General features: G+C 40.5%; 1 protein-coding gene across 1 annotated transcript in view; it reads right to left on the reverse strand.

The window, feature by feature from the left end:
- Positions 1–22,795, reverse strand: part of LOC128686061 (adenylate cyclase type 8-like) — a gene marked incomplete in the record, with an annotated part of 931,274 nt that overhangs the window by 491,872 nt on the left and 416,607 nt on the right.

Genomic DNA, 22,795 nt, shown 5'->3' on the forward strand with positions numbered 1-22,795 from the left:
GATTCAGTTTCAGAAATGGGACGGCAAGTTTCTTGGGCTAAATTCCATGAACTGCTTGATTTGATCACTACACATACACCCACTATTCTACACAAAAGTGGTCCTCATGAACCGAATGTAGTGCTAGAACATAACTGTAACTAGTTAGAACCTAGACAGTGCCAGTGACTAGGAGTCACATTCCCACTACAGGCAACTGGTCCTCTGTTATTAACTGTTAATCACACACAATCACTCAACAGAGACCTTTGTGCAGTGGAAGTAACATATTCCATATTACATTGCCAGTAGGAGTTCGAGGCACCTGGCTAGCTAGGTGCCAAACGGCTTTTGTGTATAATTCATAATGGTGGCAGTTTGAATCTCGAGGGGATCCAGTGACACCTCCGGGGAGGGTCGTCATAAAACAAGAATGGTGATGCCATCTGGCACCGTACCTACAGCACTACGCTCATGATACCATCATGTAATATCATCACAACAACATTTGACCATCAGGTACACATACACCCACACACCATGTTCTTGTTGACTGAACCAGCGTTTGTCACGAGAACCCAGTGGGTACACATTATTATTTTTATTATCACACTGGCCGATTCCCACCAAGGCAGGGTGGCCCGAAAAAGAAAAACTTTCACCATCATTCACTCCATCACTGTCTTGCCAGAAGGGTGCTTTACACTACAGTTTTTAAACTGCAACATTAACACCCCTCCTTCAGAGTGCAGGCACTGTACTTTCCATCTCCAGGACTCAAGTCCGGCCTGCCGGTTTCCCTGAACCCCTTCATAAATGTTACTTTGCTCACACTCCAACAGCACGTCAAGTATTAAAAACCATTTGTCTCCATTCACTCCTATCAAACACGCTCATGCATACCTGCTGGAAGTCCAAGCCCCTCGCACACAAAACCTCCTTTACCCCCTCTCTCCAACCTTTCCTAGGCCGACCCCTACCCCGCCTTCCTTCCACTACAGACTGATACACTCTTGAAGTCATTCTGTTTCGCTCCATTCTCTCTACATGTCCGAACAACCTCAACAACCCTTCCTCAGCCCTCTGGACAACAGTTTTGGTAATCCTGCACCTCCTCCTAACTTCCAAACTACGAATTCTCTGCATTATATTCACACCACACATTGCCCTCAGACATGACATCTCCACTGCCTCCAGCCTTCTCCTCGCTGCAACATTCATCACCCATGCTTCACACCCATATAAGAGCGTTGGTAAAACTATACTCTCATACATTCCCCTCTTTGCCTCCAAGGACAAAGTTCTTTGTCTCCACAGACTCCTAAGTGCACCACTCACTCTTTTTCCCTCATCAATTCTATGATTCACCTCATCTTTCATAGACCCCTCCGCTGACACGTCCACTCCCAAATATCTGAATACATTCACCTCCTCCATACTCTCTCCCTCCAATCTGATATTCAATCTTTCATCACCTAATCTTTTTGTTATCCTCATAACCTTACTCTTTCCTGTATTCACCTTTAATTTTCTTCTTTTGCACACCCTACCAAATTCATCCACCAATCTCTGCAACTTCTCTTCAGAATGTCCCAAGAGCACAGTGTCATCAGCAAAGAGCAGCTGTGACAACTCCCACTTTGTGTGCGATTCTTTATCTTTTAACTCCACGCCTCTTGTCAAGACCCTCGCATTTACTTCTCTTACAACCCCATCTATAAATATATTAAACAACCACGGTGACATCACACATCCTTGTCTAAGGCCTACTTTTACTGGGAAATAATTTCCCTCTTTCCTACATACTCTAACTTGAGCCTCACTATCCTCGTAAAAACTCTTCACTGCTTTCAGTAACCTACCTCCTACACCATACACTTGCAACATCTGCCACATTGCCCCCCTATCCACCCTGTCATACGCCTTTTCCAAATCCATAAATGCCACAAAGACCTCTTTAGCCTTATCTAAATACTGTTCACTTATATGTTTCACTGTAAACACCTGGTCCACACACCCCCTACCTTTCCTAAAGCCTCCTTGTTCATCTGCTATCCTATTCTCCGTCTTACTCTTAATTCTTTCAATAATAACTCTACCATACACTTTACCAGGTATACTCAGCAGACTTATCCCCCTTTAATTTTTGCACTCTCTTTTATCCCCTTTGCCTTTATACAAAGGAACTATGCATGCTCTCTGCCAATCCCTAGGTACCTTACCCTCTTCCATACATTTATTAAATAATTGCACCAACCACTCCAAAACTATATCCCCACCTGCTTTTAACATTTCTATCTTTATCCCATCAATCCCGGCTGCCTTACCCCCTTTCATTTTACCTACTGCCTCACGAATTTCCCCCACACTCACAACTGGCTCTTCCTCACTCCTACAAGATGTTATTCCTCCTTGCCCTATACACGAAATCACAGCTTCCCTATCTTCATCACCATTTAACAATTCCTCAAAATATTCCCTCCATCTTCCCAATACCTCTAACTCTCCATTTAATAACTCTCCTCTCCTATTTTTAACTGACAAATCCATTTGTTCTCTAGGCTTTCTTAACTTGTTAATCTCACTCCAAAACTTTTTCTTATTTTCAACAAAATTTGTTGATAACATCTCACCCACTCTCTCATTTGCTCTCTTTTTACATTGCTTCACCACTCTCTTAACCTCTCTCTTTTTCTCCATATACTCTTTCCTCCTTGCATCACTTCTACTTTGTAAAAACTTCTCATATGCTAACTTTTTCTCCCTTACTACTCTCTTTACATCATCATTCCACCAATCGCTCCTCTTCCCTCCCGCACCCACTTTCCTGTAACCACAAACTTCTGCTGAACACTCTAACACTACATTTTTAAACCTACCCCATACCTCTTCAACCCCATTGCCTATGCTCTCATTAGCCCATCTATCCTCCAATAGCTGTTTATATCTTACCCTAACTGCCTCCTCTTTTAGTTTATAAACCTTCACCTCTCTCTTCCCTGATGCTTCTATTCTCCTTGTATCCCATCTACCTTTTACTCTCAGTGTAGCTACAACTAGAAAGTGATCTGATATATCTGTGGCCCCTCTATAAACATGTACATCCTGAAGTCTACTCAACAGTCTTTTATCTACCAATACATAATCCAACAAACTACTGTCATTTCGCCCTACATCATATCTTGTATACTTATTTATCCTCTTTTTCTTAAAATATGTATTACCTATAACTAAACCCCTTTCTATACAAAGTTCAATCAAAGGGCTCCCATTATCATTTACACCTGGCACCCCAAACTTACCTACCACACCCTCTCTAAAAGTTTCTCCTACTTTAGCATTCAGGTCCCCTACCACAATTACTCTCTCACTTGGTTCAAAGGCTCCTATACATTCACTTAACATCTCCCAAAATCTCTCTCTCTCCTCTGCATTCCTCTCTTCTCCAGGTGCATACACGCTTATTATGACCCACTTCTCGCATCCAACCTTTACTTTAATCCACATAATTCTTGAATTTACACATTCATATTCTCTTTTCTCCTTCCATAACTGATCATTTAACATTACTGCTACCCCTTCCTTTGCTCTAACTCTCTCAGATACTCCAGATTTAATCCCATTTATTTCCCCCCACTGAAACTCTCCTACCCCCTTCAGCTTTGTTTCGCTTAGGGCCAGGACATCCAACTTCTTTTCATTCATAACATCAGCAATCATCTGTTTCTTGTCATCCGCACTACATCCACGCACATTTATGCATCCCAGTTTTATAAAGTTTTTCTTCTTCTCTTTTTTAGTAAGTGTCTACAGGAGAAGGGGTTACCAGCCCATTGCTCCCGGCATTTTAGTCGCCTCATACGACACGCATGGCTTACGGAGGAAAGATTCTTTTCCACTTCCCCATGGACAATAGAAGATATAAAGAAGAACAAGAACTATTTAGAAAAAGGAGAAAAACCTAGATGTATGTATATATATATATATATATATATATATATATATATATATATATATATATATATATATATATATATATATATATGCATGTGCGTGTCTGTGAAGTGTGACCAAAGTGTTAGTAGGAGTAGCAAAATATCCCTGTTATCTAGCGTGTTTATGAGACAGTATATGTGTTAGGCAGGAAATGTAGGCCTGGCTTAGATAAATGATTCCAAAGAGTTTAACAACTGGTGTCTCCCTGGTGTGATCACTCTTCGAGGTAACTGATTAACTACAGTGTAATCCTGTCTAGTAGACAGCGCCTGTCTAGTGGTCAGAACAGACAAGGTGAATAAGCACCCTGATATACAGCCAAGCTGACCGACATTTATTGGACAGGATCTGAGTCGTAAAACCGTCAGCTCCACTCAGCTGTCAACTATAATTGTTACCACGATATAGTCTGCTGAATCGTAAGTCAGTCACCATGGTTACACTAAACAATTGCAGGCTCAGCCTATGCCATAAGCAGGCCTTCATCATGAGAGCCTGCAAAACATTGATCCAAGGTATTCTAGGTGACGATTTAGAATAAAGGCTAACATATATCTACTGGAGACAAGGCACCGAGCCTACACAGTAGTGAGAGAATACGAAAGTGAACTAAATGACGTTCAGGAACGTTATGCTGAAAAGGAGGAGCATGACCTTGAGGGGTCCTGCCGCTTTAAATGAGCCCTTAGGTAAAGGGACCACAGTGGGCAGGTCGCCGCCACCACCACCCACTCCCAGGGGAGACAAATGTTTTATTTTTTTTTTTTTGTCCAATTTCAATGAAATTTTTACTGTTATTTAAGGAGCATTTGAAACACACACACACACCATGTTTGTAGTGACTTTTTGCTTTTAAAGATAGAAAAAATAAATGGTGCCCAATTCTACAGGGCATAAAACTCTCTCTTATCAACAAAATTGGTAAGATGTACAATGTTCTAGTTGACATCAGATAAAAGATAAAGGGATAGATAATCTTATTTGAGAGAAGTTTGAGTGAAACTGAATAGAACCATCATTCCTCAATAACGTATGCAAAAATCATGATACTCTTACAAATACTTTTTGCAAAAAAGGAAAATAATGTCAATAACTTATTCCTGAGTTATACATATATTATGTTTTCTGTAAAATTGTATGGGCACGGCATGCCAAATCTCAGCATGTTGCATACCTCCACTTGTGTTGACAGCCAACAGGCGACTGAGCTGCCGTCACTCCTTGCACTTGAGTGTAGGCCTCAGAGAAGTTGCCATGTAGTGTATTTAGAATGAAACAATCATAAAAAACATAATTTTTGGAGTAAAAAAATGCACAAATTGGCATCATGTCCTCTTGATGACAGCAAGAACAAAAAATTACATTTTTGGAAAAATATACTTAGAAATATGATAGAAACAAGCTGATTGCATCAACATGTTGCCAGAATTATGCACTATTTATAGGTAAGAAAACATTTTTTCCCATAATTTTTTAATTTTCCTTATTTTTTTCTTTCCTGACACTTTCCTAACTCCCTTAACGTTGCCGCATTTCCATTTCCATTCTTAATTTATGAGGCTAATTTGATAAACAAGCCTCTATAGGCTAAAAATACGTTACTTGTTATAAGTATTTAGGCTTAGCTAGAGTCAGACATACAGTAATTTAGTTTAGTATCTACAGTCACTTTTGACCATTTGACCAGGCTCACATGAGGGCACACCTATCCACGCTTCAGTCGTGAAATACACGTGAGTGAAGAGGCGGGTGTACAGACTACCTAATTAGCTGACCTATTAACTACGTAGTTAGAAGGCTACTTACCCCACATTAGGCTAGTGCTGTGAAGCTCTCTAACATCTGTTAACACATTGCAATGCGAATTAGATCACATTTAACGGCAACAGGCAGCATCTTTGCTCCTACAAAACCTGTGGCAGATCATTGACTCATTACACGTGTCTCAGGTGTCCCTACAGGATCAAAATACAAAATAGACCTCCCCCCCCCCTCACACTGCACGATGATAAGTACCCATTAACAGTATCATTAAAGGAGCATTTTTTTTTTTGTATTTTGTGGGGCTTGACCAGTGTGAAGGGTCTTCCACCAGCCTCCAGTTCACCAGACATGCACCTACAACCGGCGGACACTGCCCTGGTGTTGAAATCGAGGTAAAATACAGATTCAGAAATGGGACGGCAAGTTTCTTGGGTTGAATTCCATAAATGACTTGATTTGATCACTAAGTAATCTGTCATACACCTACACATCGTCCTATTCTACAAATCACTCTGTTAGATAACTAGTTTCTTCAGGGTTTAATCACTCTGCTAGGGTGTTATGACACTCCTGGATGTGATTACAATATAAATTTTCCCCCTAACGTGGGATAACATTGCTATGGTGCAATAAATGAGCTTGATAAATGATTCCTCCAGAGTTATCACACTGCTATATAACTGGCTCCAGTAGAATGTGATCACTTTGCAAGATAACTGGTTCTCCCACTGTGTGATCACACTGCTAGGAAACTGGTTCACGCACGGGTTACGCACATAGGAGAGAGGAGCTTTCGACAACGTTTCGGTCCGACTTGGACCATTTACAACGTCACACTAACAAAAAGGAGAGCAGGAGGGAGTATATGGTCCAAGTCAGACTAAAATGTCTTCGTAAGTTCCTATCTCCTATGTGCGAGTTATTTGTGTATTGTTCCAGTCACGGTATTGTGTTTTTTTTATTTATGTAACTGGTTCCCCCTTTGTGTGATCACGCTGCTAGATAACTGGTTTCTTCAGGGTGTAATCACTGTCAGATAACTAGTACCCCCAGGGTGTGATATCTCATTTATATAAGTGGTTAACCAGGATGTAATCAACTGGGTAAGATAACAATGCTAAATAATTGGATAACTTAAAGTGCAATCAATATGCTAGATAACTGGTTCTCCCGGGATGTACTGGCTTAGATAAATGATTCCAAAGAGTTTTAACAACTGGTGTCTCCCTGGTGTGATCAGTCTTCGAGGTAACTGATTAACTACAGTGTAATCCTGGTTACGCCCATGGTGTGATCACATTGTAATATAACTAGTTGCCCCAGAGTATGATCACACTACTAGATATTTGGTTAATAAGAATAAGATTAAACTGATAGATAATTGGATAACCCGAGGTGATGGTTTACTAAGGGTGTGATAACACTACTAGGTATCTGGTGACAAAAAATAAGAACACTGCTAGATAAATGGAAACCAGTGGGTATAATCTCACTTATAGATAACTGTTCTCCAGGGTTTGATTACACTTCTATGACAACGGGATAACCCAGAGTGTGATCACATTGTTACTGGATAGCCGGATAACTCGGTGTCATCACACTGCTAGATAACGGGCTTCTCTATTTGTGATTACTCAACTAGATGGCAGGTTCCCGAACGTGTCATGTCTTTACAAAGCAACTTTTTAAACATCAGTTCGATCTTTCTGTTAGATAATAGGTTCTTCAGGGTGTGATCACTACACTAGATAACATGTTCCCCCAATGAGTGGTCGCTAAATAAATTAACAGTTCAAGGGAACTTTAACATCCATCACCTACCCGTTGAGAGTGCAACACTGTAATGCCAAATTCAAAAGCTTAAATCCTTTCATAAATGCTATGTTCACACTCCAACAGCAGGTCAAATAATATTTTCTTTGGTCTCCGATCAAGCCGATTTAACATGTTCACACACGCACCAAATGGAGGTTCTAGCCCCAACCACTTTAAACCTCCTTTACTCCATCCCTTCTGTCGTTTATTCGATGGCTCCTATTCCTTTTAGACATCCTATTCTGCTCTATCGATTCTAAACGACCAAACTATCGCAACAGCCCTGCCTCCACTTTTTGCATAATACACGTCTTAATTGATTCATTTAGAAACCCTAAACCTGTGGAGAACATAGAACATCCGAAAATGGAAGGTAATCAGGATTGCAGCAAGGAACTGCTGTAATTCCTTGGACCACAATCCCTTCCTCAACATCAAGGAATGCTTCATCCCTTACTAGTGAAGGGAGTGCACACACAAACAAGATATCAAGCTAAGACAACATTCCCAGGACACTTCTATATGCTGATATAATTTTTTACGTCACATGAGCAGTGCTGTATGACCCTTATGGGTTTAGCGCTTGGTTGCGATTATAATAATAATATCTGAGTCATATGGAAAAAAAATCCGTTACTTCATATGATGCTAGCTTAATTTTTGATGTGGTGGACCTGTAAACCTGCGGGAAGCCTCAGTTACAAGACTCTCAGTTACAAGACTCTCAGTTACAAGACTCTCAGTTACAAGACTCTCAGTTACAAGACTCTCAGTTACAAGACTCTCAGTTACAAGACTCTCAGTTACAAGACTCTCAGTTACAAGACTCTCACTTACAAGACTCTCACTTACAAGACTCTCACTTACAAGACTCTCACTTACAAGACTCACTTACAAGACTCTCAGTTACAAGACTCTCACTTACAAGACTCTCACTTACAAGACTCTCACTTACAAGACTCTCACTTACAAGACTCCACTGGACGGGTTTTCACATGAAACACCCACGTCAAGAAGAAGTTTTATATTTCCCATGACAAAATAATGCCAATAAGGAGTAAAAAGTCACAATTCCGTGCTGGTGCAATTATCCGAAATCCAGGACTTAGGAGGGACCTTATGAGGTATTGTCTTCTCGCCTTTTCTATTTTTATCACCCCAGTTGTGATTTGACAGTTAGTTGTCCAGGAAGGGTCGAAACGACGTCATAAGGCTCCCTTTCTAAGTGCGATTTCATGTGAATATCACCAATAAGTCAGAGTGGTCGTATCTACATCAACAAGTTTACCAGATGGCTTTCTCAAGCACGTGTACAATTTGTGTTATTGTTTATCATTTCGTTAATAAAACTGAATTTTTTTTGTATAAAAATGTGTCAATGCGAGTCAATGATGATTATTCTTAGTATTACCCCAGGAAGGTTAATATTCAAGACTAGACTATAAAAGACAACGAGGAGTATTTTCATTAGAGTCCCACAACAGTCGACTCCCTGCAAGGATTTTTTTTTTTCTAGGCGAGAAGTGACATCACATGCTAGGAGACCTCGGTAAGGTCACTCTGAACCCCAGGAATGAACCGGCCCTTTTGAATATGAGCCGAACCCCCTACCAGTGAGCTACGAGGTAACTATTACAAGTTAACGTTGTTATTCCACACATGGTTGTGTGGCAACACGTGTTTCCTCGCTGTTGTACTTACAACAGAAGCTCTACAGCAGTCTCGCAAATTATGCTCTTTGATAAGCCACACTGCTCGGCAAACACATCTTAATTACAATTCTTTAGGACTGGAGGGCTTCATCGTTAAACCCACACGTACTTACATTTTTGACTTGAAACAATATTGACTTTTAATCATACCAGCTTGCTTCGCTTGAGTGGCTGGAGGTGGTTTTCTTCAGAGCAAACGAAAGAGAGGTTGTTATCACGCCTCACCACTCACAAATCCCACTAACATCGTTTGAATGCAACCCGTGTAAATAATCTACCTAACTGCTAAGCGATGGTTGGATAAATAATCATCGTGAAAGCTGCCTCCTCGGATCTACCAAGCAGTTCCTGTTTGATGAAAGTCAAACACAAGTATCATAGGTAGGAAGATAAAGATTCTCTCTATCACACACACACACACACACACACACACACACACACACACACACACACACACACACACACACACACACGCACACACACACACACACACACACACACACACACACACACACACACACACACACACACACACAGCTGTGTCACTGACGTGTGCAACGTCATGGAGAAGATTATCAGGAAGAGAGTGGTGGAACACCTAGAAAGGAACAGGCTTATAAACGACAACCAGCATGGTTTCAGGGAAGGGAAATCCTGTCTCACAGACATACTGGAGTTTTATGACAAGGTAACAGAAGTAAGACACGAGAGAAACGGGTGAATAAATTGCATTTACCTGGGCTGCAAAAAGGCCTTCGACACAGTTCTTCACATGAGTTTAGTGCAAAAGCTACAGAATCAGGTATGCATAACAGGAAAGGCACCTGATGCACGACGTGTCGTCGCACTTCAGGTGTTGCTTTGTTGTGGGATGGGGTGGTGAGGTGTGGTCTCGACCCTTTATATGCCTTCCTTTGATATATTGTCTTTATAGTTCCTTGATAATGTGAGAAGTCACGAACGCGCTTGAAATTTCACTATCCTTTTACAGTGGTTGTTTTGCACATTTTGATATCACCTGTTTACTATGATCTTATTAGAGTTATATATATATATATATATATACATATATATATATATATATATATATATATATATATATATATATATATATATATATATATATATATATATATATATATATATGTACAATATTCTGAGCACCTCTGCAAAAGCAGTGATTATGTGTGAGTGAGGTGAAAGTATTGAATGATGATGAAAGCATTTTCTTATTGGGGATTTTCTTTCTTTTTTTGGGTCACCCTGCCTCGGTGGCAGACGGCCGACTTGTTGAAAAAAAAATGTATATGTATATATATAACCACGAACGAGTGGTGTTGATCAATAACAACACTGCACTAGCCAAGGACTCGAACCCATGCTGCTTTGGCCTGCCTCATGGTGGGCGAAAATGCTTGACGCCCTAATCCACTGGACCATACGATCCTTAAGAGTAGCGCATCCAGCAGAATTGAATGTTGTACTCGCTACCCAAGGACACACGATGGTGTGGATGACTCTAGGCTAATTTGGTGTATTAGTACACCTAACAGGGACTAGAATGGAATTAGCCTAGAGTCATCCACACCATCGTGTGTCCTTGAGTAGCGAGTACAACACTCAGTTCCGCTGGAAGCGATACTCTTAAGGATCGTATGGTCCAGTGGATTAGGGCGTCATGCGTTTTCGCCCAACACGAGGCAGGCCAAAGCAGCATGGGTTCGAGTCCTTGGCTAGTGCAGTGTTGTTATTGATCAATACCACTCGTTCGTGGTTATATATATATATATATATATATATATATATATATAAATACATATTTTTTTTTTCAACAAGTCGGCCGTCTCCCACCGAGGCAGGGTAACTCAAAAAAGAAAAGAAAATCCCCAATAAGAAAATACTTTCATCATCATTCAACACTTTCACCTCACTCACACATAATCACTGCTTTCGCAGAGGTGCTCAGAATACAACAGTTTAGAAGCATATACATTTACCAAACTGCAGCAGACCAGGACTCGACCCTACGAACCTTGTACCACTTCCAGAGACAGCACAATGTACGCATCACCTTACCTCTGCGCCGCCACCGATCCTACGATCGATGAGGATCAGTAGCGCAGAGGTAAGACGTACATTGTGCTGTCTCTGGAGGTGATACAAGGTTCGTAGGGTTGAGTCCTGGCTTGCCGCAGTTTGGTAAATGATTTAAAATCACTTGTTTCGTGATTTCATATATATATATATATATATATATATATATATATATATATATATATATATATATATATATATATATATATATATATATATATATATATGTGTGTGTGTGTGTGTGTGTGTGTGTGACCCGGAAAAGAGGAGACACTGATCACCATTGACTCGATCACTGTCTTGCCAGAGGTGTGCCTACACTACAGTTATAAAACTGAAGTTTATTAACATCCCACCTTCAGAGTACAGGTACTGTACTTCTTACCTCCAGGACTCAAGTCCGGTTTCCCTGAATCTCTTCATAAATGTTACCTTGCTCACACTGCAACAGCACGTCAAGTCCTAATATCCACTTGTCCCCACTCGCTCCTAACACCCTCAAGCATGTTTGCTGGAAGTCCAAGCCTTTTGCACACAAAACCTCCTTTACGCCCTCCTTTCAACCTTTCCTAGGCCGACCCCTACCCGACCTTCCTTCGCCCTCCCTTCACCCTTTCATAGGCCGACCCCTACCTGACCTTCCTTCCACTTCAGATTTATACGCTCCCCAGTTCATTCTGTTTCATTCCACCCTCTTTAAATGTCCGAATCACCTCATCAACCCCTCCTCGGCCCTCTGGATAACATTTTTAGTAATCCTGCACTTCCTCCTAACATCAAAACTACAGATTCTCTGCATTATATTCACACCACATATTGCCCTCAGACATATCTCCACCACCAGCCATCTTCTTGTTGAAACATACACCACCCATGCTTCACACCCATATAAGAGTGTTGGTATGACTATACTCCCATACATTCCCCTCTTTGCTTCCATGGCCAAAGTTCTTCGTCTCCACAGATTCCTAAGTGCGACACTCACCTTTTTTTCCCTCATCTTTTCTGTCATTCACCACTTTTTCGAAGACCCGTCTGTAGACAAGTCTATTCTCAAATATCTGAATGCATTCACTTCCTCCATACTCTCTCCCTCCAATCTGACATCCAGTCTTTAATTACCTATTCTTTTTGTTATCCTCATTGTCTTATTCTTTCCTATGTTCACTTTTAATTTTCCTTCTTTTACATACCTTACCAAACTCATCCACTAACCTCTGCAACTTTTCTTCAGAATCTCCCAAAAGCACAGTATCATCAGCAAAGAACAACTGTGACAACTCGCACTCTGTGTTGATTCTTTATCTTTTAATCCCACACCTCATGCCAACACCTGAGCATTCACTTCTCTTACAACCCCTTCTATAAATATGTTGAACAACCATGGTGACTCCATACATCTCTGTCGAAGGTCTACTTTTACTGGAAAATAATATCCGTCTTTCCTATGAACTTTAACCTGAGCCCCACGATCCTCGTAAAACTCTTTACTGCTTTCAGTAGCCTACCTTCTATTCCATACATATGCAACATCTGCCACATTGCCCCCCTATCCACCCTATCATACGCCTTTTCAAATCCATAAATTCCACAAAAACTTCTTTACTTTTATCTAAATACTGTTCACCTAAGTGTTTCACTGTGAACACTTGGCCAGCACACCGCCTACCCTTCATGAAGCCTCCTTGCTCCTCTGCGATCCTGCTCTCTTCTTACTCTTAATTTATTCTTTCAGTAATAACTCTACCATACACTTTACAAGGTATACTCAACAGGCTTATTCCCCTATAGTTCTTACACTCTCTTTTGTCTCCTTTGCCTTTATACAACGGAACTATGCATGCTCTCTGCCAATTCCTTACTCTCTTCCACACATTTATTAAATAAAAGCACTAACCACTCCAAAACTATATCACCGGCTGCTTTTAACATTTCTGATTTTATCCCATCAATCCTAGCTGCTTTACCCCCTTTCATTCTACCCACTGCCTCACGCACTTTCCTCACACTCTCAACTGGCTTTTCCTCACTCCTACAAGACGTTGTATATCCCTGCCCAATACACAAAATCACAGCTACCCTGTCATCATCAACATTTAACAGTTGCTCAAAATATTCCCTCCATCTTCCTGATACCTTCTTCCAACTCAACAACATACAAGTGTACACCTGGTATAACTGTGCAGCCTTACCCATCTTTCTAAGCCTATTTCCAGCCTCACCCATCCTTCTTCATTTCCCATCTTACCAAAGCTCTGGTCATAAATCAACTCAACTATGCTTTTGGGAGATTTTAAAGAGAACTTTGGGAGGGTGTGTAAACGAAGAAAGTTGAGAGTGAACATACATAAGAGTAAAGTGGTGAGGATATAAAACGAATTAGATAAAAAAAATTTGATATATCAATGGAGGGAATGACACATATGTATTTACCACTTGTATTACTTCTCGAGAGAAATGTACCTTAATAACTCTAAAAATGTTATCCTGGGTTAATATACCATTTGAGATCAAACCAGTGTATTACCATTGGCTGAATATGTTTAACACCTGTACGAATATTCTTACCTCATACTTTAATCTTGCAATGACACGTACGTTTTTACCAACTCAATTATCCTAGGTTAATATACTAATCATGAAAAACAAATGAAAAAACTCGATCCAAGAAGATGGAATAGGGATGGAAGTGGAGGTGAGGGGAGATGGGATTACTTCATTTAATTACATATGAATGGTAAAACTTGATCCGAGGAATTGGTAACACTTCCGGAAAAATAAATGGAAAAAAGATGGCAACACTCCTGGAAAATCTGACAACCCCCAATGGAATATGCCCCTAACGGGTAGGGGCGGGGTTAGGGGGCTCTGTCCCCTGACCCCATGTTGATAGAAAATTCGTATTTACAATTTATAGGAAGTCCACCAGTGTGTCGTCATACATTCACTACTATTCCGATCATGAAACCAGGGTAAAAAGGAATGTGTTCCTCACAATGTTCCTGAGAGCATTGCGCATCTGCAGTCCAGAGTACTTAGAGGACGAGATCAGCAAGATATTCGACACAGCCACAAAACTTAGATATCCTAGGGATTTTGTCGAGAAGGCACTAATATCAGCAAGAAAGATTTTCTACTGGACTGAACCTAAGGAAGTGATGCCAGGAAAAATGCACTAGTTTTATCATACAATGACAATCTGGTTTGCCTACGTGAGGCATTAAAAACGATCAATATAAACCTTGCTTTCAAAAACACTGGGACAGTGAAACAAAGGCTTTTTAAAAACACATCCTCCAACAAAGTTGGTGGGGTTTACAAAGTCCCAGGTACCCAGTGTCCTGTCTCATATATAGGTCAAACAGGTAAAATTCTGCAAACCAGAATAGCCCAACATAAATACTCAGTCAGGACAGGGCAGGAATCGAACGCTATCTTTAACCTCGTTAGCTCCTGTAATCACCCACCGGGATAGGATGCTGCACAAATTATTACAGTTCTGTCATAGAAAGAAACATAATTGAATCTTCTCTCTTGAAAGATGACAGGAATACCGTATATAACTCAAATTATGGGTTATACAAGCTCGGTAGCCATTTAGTAGAGTATTTTACACAACCTTAAAAAACAGTGCTATACAAAATCACAGGATTGCTCGTTATGCCAGGTGGTCTCATGATGGATTGGTGACGCTCGACCAGTTATCTATGCACCAAAACACCATGCTACGCCAGTTGGTGAATGGTTATATAATGCGTTTAGCTGTGATTGTACAATACGTTGACAAATACACAAGATTATCTGATAACATAGGTAGTGGAGTTAAAGGATATTAGATATAGAAATCTGGATCACAGAAATATTATAGGAACGGGATTGAAGATTCCCAAGCAATGCAAATTAATCGATACTGAGAATAAAAGTATTTGGGAAAAATATAGAGATACTTCTCAGTACTCCAGAGAACATTCGAGTACCCCAGAACAGGACATTACAACGGACAAAGAGCACATTCATTTCCCTTCTTTTTTTTTAATTAAAAAGGTTACAAGGAATAATAGCAATCCATATATATAATATCCACTGATAAACGTATTTTCGCAAATCACATGACTTGTTCTAAACGGTTAGAAAAAGCTTGGGGCAGATTATGATATATTCTAATTTCATAATACTTGAATTCCCAAAACCCTCTCATCCCATATGGATGGAGGGGGATGGGGATTATGGTAGTGCTGGGTGTGACACCGAAAATTGGCCCACATTCTGAGAGAGCCAGCAGCAGGTGACAGACCCGCACTGTGTTATTCCGAGAAAACGTCTCATTCCTCCAGTTGCATTCTTGCAACATTGCATAGCTCCTGATGACGCACTGAGAAGTGTGAAAGTATTTGACCTAAAGATTTCCACCCTCGTGGATTGTCTTGCATAGTTAAGATCGCCTGCCTGCGAATGTTTACAATATATATCTATATATATATATATATATATATATATATATATATATATATATATATATATATATATATATATATATATATATATATATATATATATATATATATATATATATATATATATATAACAATAATAACACTGCGCTAGCCAAGGATTCGAACCCATGTTATACTGGCCAGCCTCATGGTAGTAAGCGAGAACCACATGACACTATAAACCACAGGACCACCCAACCCTACAAGAATGGCGCAGCCAGCAGAGCTAGCTGGGGGCCGCCATCCTTGGCTAGCGCAGTGTTATTATTGATCAATACCACTCGTCCGTGGTTACAATAATATGTAAATGCTGCTCGTGTGGCTAGTACAACAAACAGGGATGAAAATGAAATTAGCTTAGAAGCTCCCACACCTCCGTATGCCCTCGGATGGTGACCCAACAGCTAGCTGTGTGCTGGCTGCGCCATTCTTGTAGGGATGGGTAGTCCTGTGGTTTAAAGCGTCATGTGGTTCTCGCTGACCATGAGGCAGGCCAGTACAACATGGGTTCGAATCCTTGGCTAGTGCAGTGTTGTTATTGATCAATTCCACTCGTCCGTGGTTACAAGAATATATATATATATATATATATATATATATATATATATATATATATATATTTATTTATAATATAGGGGGTGGTAGGAGAAAACAATTTTCAAACAGCCTCATGGAGAACCTTGAGTTTTCCTTAAAGCAAGTTCATTGTTTTCTCTGAGGATGAGGGTCCCCAGGACAGTTCCAGAGGTGGTAATTCTTTATATATATATATATATATATATATATATATATATATATATATATATATATATAAATATATATATATATATATATATACCATAAACCATACCCCGGCCGGGATTGAACCCGCGGTCAGAGAGTCTCAAAACTCCAGACAGTCGCGTTAGCCACTGGACCAGCTAGCCACAATAAGATTCGTCCAACTAGGTACATTTCTACACCATAGGAAGGTTAGCACAGGCACCTCTGTGACCACAAATGCAAGTTTATACAGACGAATCTCCAGCTAGCGTGGCCGTGACGAACTCTAGCTAACCTTCCTATGGTGTAGAAATGTACATAGTTGGACGAATCTTATTGTGGCTAGCTGGTCTAGTGGCTAACGCGACGGTCTGGAGTTTTGAGACTCTCTGACCGCGGGTTCAATCCCGGCCGGGGTATGGTTTGTTTGCAATCGTGTCATTACGATTTCGTGAGTCATATATATATATATATATATATATATATATATATATATATATATATATATATATATATATATATATATATATATGCGCCTTGCTCCAACTCACACAGAATATACGTGTATTTGCGGCGAAGCGCAAGCCGACCAGCACGGTCTACATGGTCTTAACTGTTCCAAAACCAAGGGCTGGCATGCAAGACACAATGAGGTCAACGACATCATTAAGAGAACCCTTGCTACAGCTGGATGCCCAGCCGAGAGGGAGCCCCGATCACTAGCAGCCAACAATACCCACAACCCAGCAAACGCCCCGACGGGATCACCATCTATCCTTGGAAGAATGACAAGCTCTTAGCATGGGACTATACCTGTGTGTCCACACTGGCTCACACCTATATCCATCAGTGTTGGGCGACAGGGAGGAGCTGCTGACCACAGGGAGGAGTACAAGATCAGCAAGTACAGGAACATAAGCTAACAGTATCAATTTGTCCCAGTGGGATCAGAGACCTTGGGATCATGGGGAAAAAATGCCACACATTTCCTTAAAGAATTGGGTTCCAGTTTCATCGACACCACCAGGGACCCAAGGGCAGCCACTTTCATGTACCAGCGCCTCAGCGTGGCCATCAAAAGGGTAAATGCTTGCTGCATACTTGGCTTGCGTCCGGCCTCGGAGGAGCTGGAGGAAATTCATGATCTTTGATACATTGTGCCATTGTATTCATGTTTATGTTTTTCTGTAAATGTATTATGTTTATTAATAAATGTTCACATAGAATATCAAATATAGGGGGTGGTAGGAGAAGAAAATATTCAAACAGGTCCGGGGAGGACCTTGAGTTTTCCCTGAGATACGTTTATTTTCTTCTCTGAGGATGAGGGTCCCCATTCCAGCCATAGAGGTGGTACTTCCATATATAAATATATATATATATATATATATATATATATATATATATATATATATTTGTGTGTGTGTGTGTGTGTGTGTGTGTGTGTGTGTGTGTGTGTGTGTGTGTGTGTGTGTGTGTGTGTGTGTGTGCAAAACAACCAAAGTGAAAGGATAGTGAAATTCCAAGCGCTATAATGATTTCTCACATAATCAAGGAACTCTGTGTTCCTTGATAATGTGAGAAGTTACAGTGGTTGTTTTGCATATTCTGATATCACTTGTTTACTGTGATCTTATTGCGTATATGTATATAGAAATGAAATCACGAAACAAGTGATTTTAAATCATTTACCAAAGTGCAGCAGGCCACGACTTGACCCTACGAACCTTGTACCTCTTCCAGAGAGAGCACAATATACGCATCACCTATTACCTCTGAGCCAGCGATCCTACAAGAATCACCATGTAACTGAGCTACATGTTTTTCTTGTGATCCGAGGACACTCGTGGCAGTGGTATCTCAGTACGCTGAGGTCAGTGGTCACGTGTGGTCATACCTGCCTAAGCTCTGGGAGTTAGCGTGGGCTATTACCAAGCACCATGGCTTGTTGTAGTGTTTTAGAATCTCAGGTTCAAGTGTTGCAGAAGGAGATTCTACTTCTTCAGGAGGAAAATAGTAGGCTGAAGCTTCGCATAGATGAGTTTGGGAGTGAGTGTGAGAAGGATTTAGTTGGTAAGGAGGAAATGGTCACCAGCAGTGATGGTGGCAGCCGCTTTAAGTGGGAAGTGGTTCACAGTTCAGGAAGAAGGAAGATGAGGAGAGTTCATAGAGAAGATGTGAAGGTAGGAAATCCATTCTCTGTTCTCCAAGACGAGTGTACTTCAGTGGTTAGTGAAGTTGAAGGAACAACTGATTCCCCTGCTACTCAAGGTAAGAATATTTTAATAATAGGCGATTCTCAGGTAAGATATATGGACTGTGCATTTTGTAACAGAGACAGAAAGGTCAGACAGAGAGTGTGCTTTCCTGGAGCTGGTGTTGGTGACATAGTCAGCAGGTTGGATAATATTATGGCAGGTAATGGGAACAAGCCCATTATCTGTCTTAGTGCTGTGGGTAATGACACTGGGAAGGGCAGGAGAGAGGAGCTGCTGGATAAGTACAGGTCAGCCACAGAAGTAGTTAGGTCAAAGGGAGGGATCCGAGTCATATGTAGCATCTTGCCTAGAAAGGGAGTGGGCAATGAATGGATGTCTACGGCAACTGGTATAAATTGCTGGCTAGACAGGTACTGCAAGGAATTTGCATTCCCATTCATTGATAAATGGGACCTATTCTTTGGCAAACGTTATATGTATGCAAGGGATGGGATTCATCTCTCTGGGGATGGAGTGGTTGCATAAGCCAATTCGATTGAAAGGGTAATTGATGACTTGTCTAGGTATTTAAATTGATAGATTACAGAGGTATGGGTGTTTGTGGGAAACAATCAGGCTGCAGCATTAGGGTTAAAAACAACAGTTATAACCGGGATACCTCAGGGTTATGTTTGAAAGACAATATTCAAAATAAAGTTGCTAGTAATGGCAAATCAATTGATCAACAAACCAAGAGAGATAGTAGAGGGCAACGAGTGACTAGCTCCCTTAAGGTTTACTATACAAATAGTAGGAGTCTAAGAAACAAGATAGATGAGCTAAGATTACTTGCAAGTGTAGGTAATATAGATATTATTGCTATAACAGAGACCTGGTTCAACCTGAAAGATAGAGAAATGCCTTCTGAATGCAACATACAGGGTTATAAACTATTCCACACTGATAGGGTCAACAGGAAGGGTGGTGGGGTGGCGATATAAGTCAGAGAAAATTTAAATTGTTGTCTTAGATATGATATAAGATTAGAAATATCGAACACAAAATCTGTTTGGCTACAGTTTCTCGAGGGACGTGACAAATTAATTTTGGGTGTGATTTATAGGCCCCCAAACCTTGATAGGGAGTGCAGTAAGCTGTTATGAGACGAAATTCATAAGGCATCTAGACATGAAAATGTTGTTATAATGGGAGATTTTAACTTTAGACAAATTGATTGGAATAATATTACAGGAAATCTTGAGTCTAGTGACTCTCTTGATACGGTTCAGGATTGCATTTTAGAACAGGTTGTGACAGAACCAACTAGAGGAAACAATCTGCTTGACTTGGTTCTTGCCAACAAAGATTAACTAATTAGTAATCTTGAGGTTAATGATGCGCTTGGGGAAAGTGATCACAAATCACTTAGTTTCAATATATCATGGAATTACCAAGATAACTACAATCAAATCTCTGTCCCAGATTTTCGCTTGGCCAACTTCATGGGACTGAAAAATTACCTGGGTGGGCTAAATTGGGATGCCCTGACTATGGGTCAGGTAGGTGATCTTGCTTGCCAGAATGACGTTTTTCAGAGCATAGTTCTAGCTGCCCAGACAACTTTTGTTCCGAGTAGGGAAATTAGATCTAACAAAAACGATCCCAAATAGATGAACAATAGATTAAAACTTCTCATTGGTCAAAAGAGAGGCATATAACTATAGGCGTATCGAAAGAGGGGATGGTCAGTTAAGAAATCAATATTCAATTAAAGAGAGAAATAAAGAAAGAAATAAGAAAAGCAAAAAGGGATTATGAGACTAAGGTCGCAAGGGATTCAAAGACTAACCCAAAGGGTTCTTTCGGGTATACAGAAGTAAGATTAGGGACAAGATTGGCCCACTTAAGAGTAACTCTGGTCAGATCACTAACAGTGATAAGGATTTGTGTGATATTCTAAATACCTACTTCCTCTCAGTTTTCACCCAGGAAAATACTAGCGATATTCCTGAAATAAAGATTATGTAGAACAGGATGATTTACTATGCACGATTGCAGTAACTAGTGACATGGTCCTCAGACAAATAGAGAAACTAAAACCTAACAAATCCCCAGGTCCTGATGAACTGTTTGCAAGGGTGTTAAAGGAATGTAAAGAGGAACTTAGCATACCTTTGGCTAATCTTTTTAACATATCACTACAAACTGGCATAGTGCCTGATAAGAGTAAAACGGCAAATGTAATACCTATTTACAAGGCAGGTGACAGGTCCTTGGCTTCGAACTATAGACTAATAAGCCTTACCTCCATAGTGGGAAAATTTATGGAATCAATAACTGCCGAAGCAATTCATAGCCATCTTGATAGGCACTGATTGATTAATGAATCTCAACACGGTTTTACAAAGGGGCGTTTCTGTCTTACAAATTTACTAACTTGTGTCACTAAGGTGTTTGAGGAGGTAGATCATGGTAATGAATATGATATTGTGTATATGGACTTCAGTAAGTCTTTCGATAGAGTTCCACACCAGAGGCTATTGAGGAAACTTAAGGCACATGGAATAAGAGGAGAATATTTTTCCTGGGTAGAGGCATGGCTGACAAATAGGCAGCAGAGAGTTTGCATAAATGGGGAGAAATCAGAATGGGGGCACGTCACAGGCGGAGTTCCTCAGGGGTCAGTGTTGGGCCCGTTGTTGTTCACAATTTACATAAACGACATAGATGAGCGAATAAATAGAGACGTAAGCAAATTTGCTGATGACACCAAAATAGGCCGTCCAATTCATTCTAATGAGGACACTAGAGCACTCCAGGATGATTTAAATAGACTGATGCAATGGTCGGAGAAGTGGCAAATGCAGTTTAATATTGACAAATGCAAAGTTATAAATGTTGGACAAGTAAATAGCCATGCCACATATAAACTAAATAATGTAGATCTTAATACTACTGATAGCGAAAAGAATTTAGGAGTTCTGGTTAGCAGTAATCTAAAACCAAAACAACAGTGCATTAATGTTCGCAATAAAGCTAACAGAATTCTTGGCTTCGTATCTAGAAGTATAAATAATAAAAGTCCTCAGGTTGTTCTTCAACTTTATACATCCTTGGTTAGGCCTCATTTAGACTATGCTGCTCAGTTCTGGTCACCGTATTACAGAATGGATATAAATGCTCTGGATAACGTACAGAGGAGGATGACAAAGATGATCCCATGTATCAGAAATCTTCCCCATGAGGATAGACTGAGGGACCTGAATCTGCACTCTCTCGAAAGGAGCAGAGTTAGGGGGGATATGATCGAGGTGTATAAATGGAAAAAAGGAATAAATAAAGGGAATGTAAATAGCGTGCTGAAAATTTCCAGCCAAGACAGGACTCGCAGCAACAGTTTCAAGTTGGAAAAATTCAGATTCAGGAAGGATATAGGAAAGCACTTGATTTGGTCATAGAATTGTGGATGAGTGGAGCAAACTCCCGAGTACAGTTATTCAAGCTAAAACGTTGTGTAGTTTTAAAAATAGGTTAGATAAATACGTGAGAGGGTGTGGGTGGGTGTGAGTTGGACCTGACTAGCTTATGCTGCTGAGTCTGGTGCAGTGCTCCATCCTTGAATGTAGGTGACCAGACTGGGTGGGTCATTGGGCTAATCCGGGGGGGGTCATAGGGCTAATCCGGGGGGGTCATTGGGCTAATCCGGGGGGGGCATTGACCTGCTCCGCATGGGTCAGTAGGCCTGTTGCAGTGTTCCTTCTTTCTTATGTTTTTATATTCTAATTTCAGCCTCCTCCTCTTTGAATACCCACCTTCAACAACAGTCTATATAGCAATGAAATCACGGAACAAGTGATTTTAAACCATTTACCAAACTGTAGCAGGCCAGGAATCGACCATACGAACCTTGTTCCGCCTCCAGAGACAGCACAGTATACATAGATAGATAGAGTGAACTTTAAACTTCCATTTTTAGATGTTC

This window comes from Cherax quadricarinatus, chromosome 9 (genome assembly GCF_038502225.1).
Source record: "Cherax quadricarinatus isolate ZL_2023a chromosome 9, ASM3850222v1, whole genome shotgun sequence".
NCBI classification, from domain to species: Eukaryota; Metazoa; Arthropoda; class Malacostraca; order Decapoda; family Parastacidae; genus Cherax; species Cherax quadricarinatus.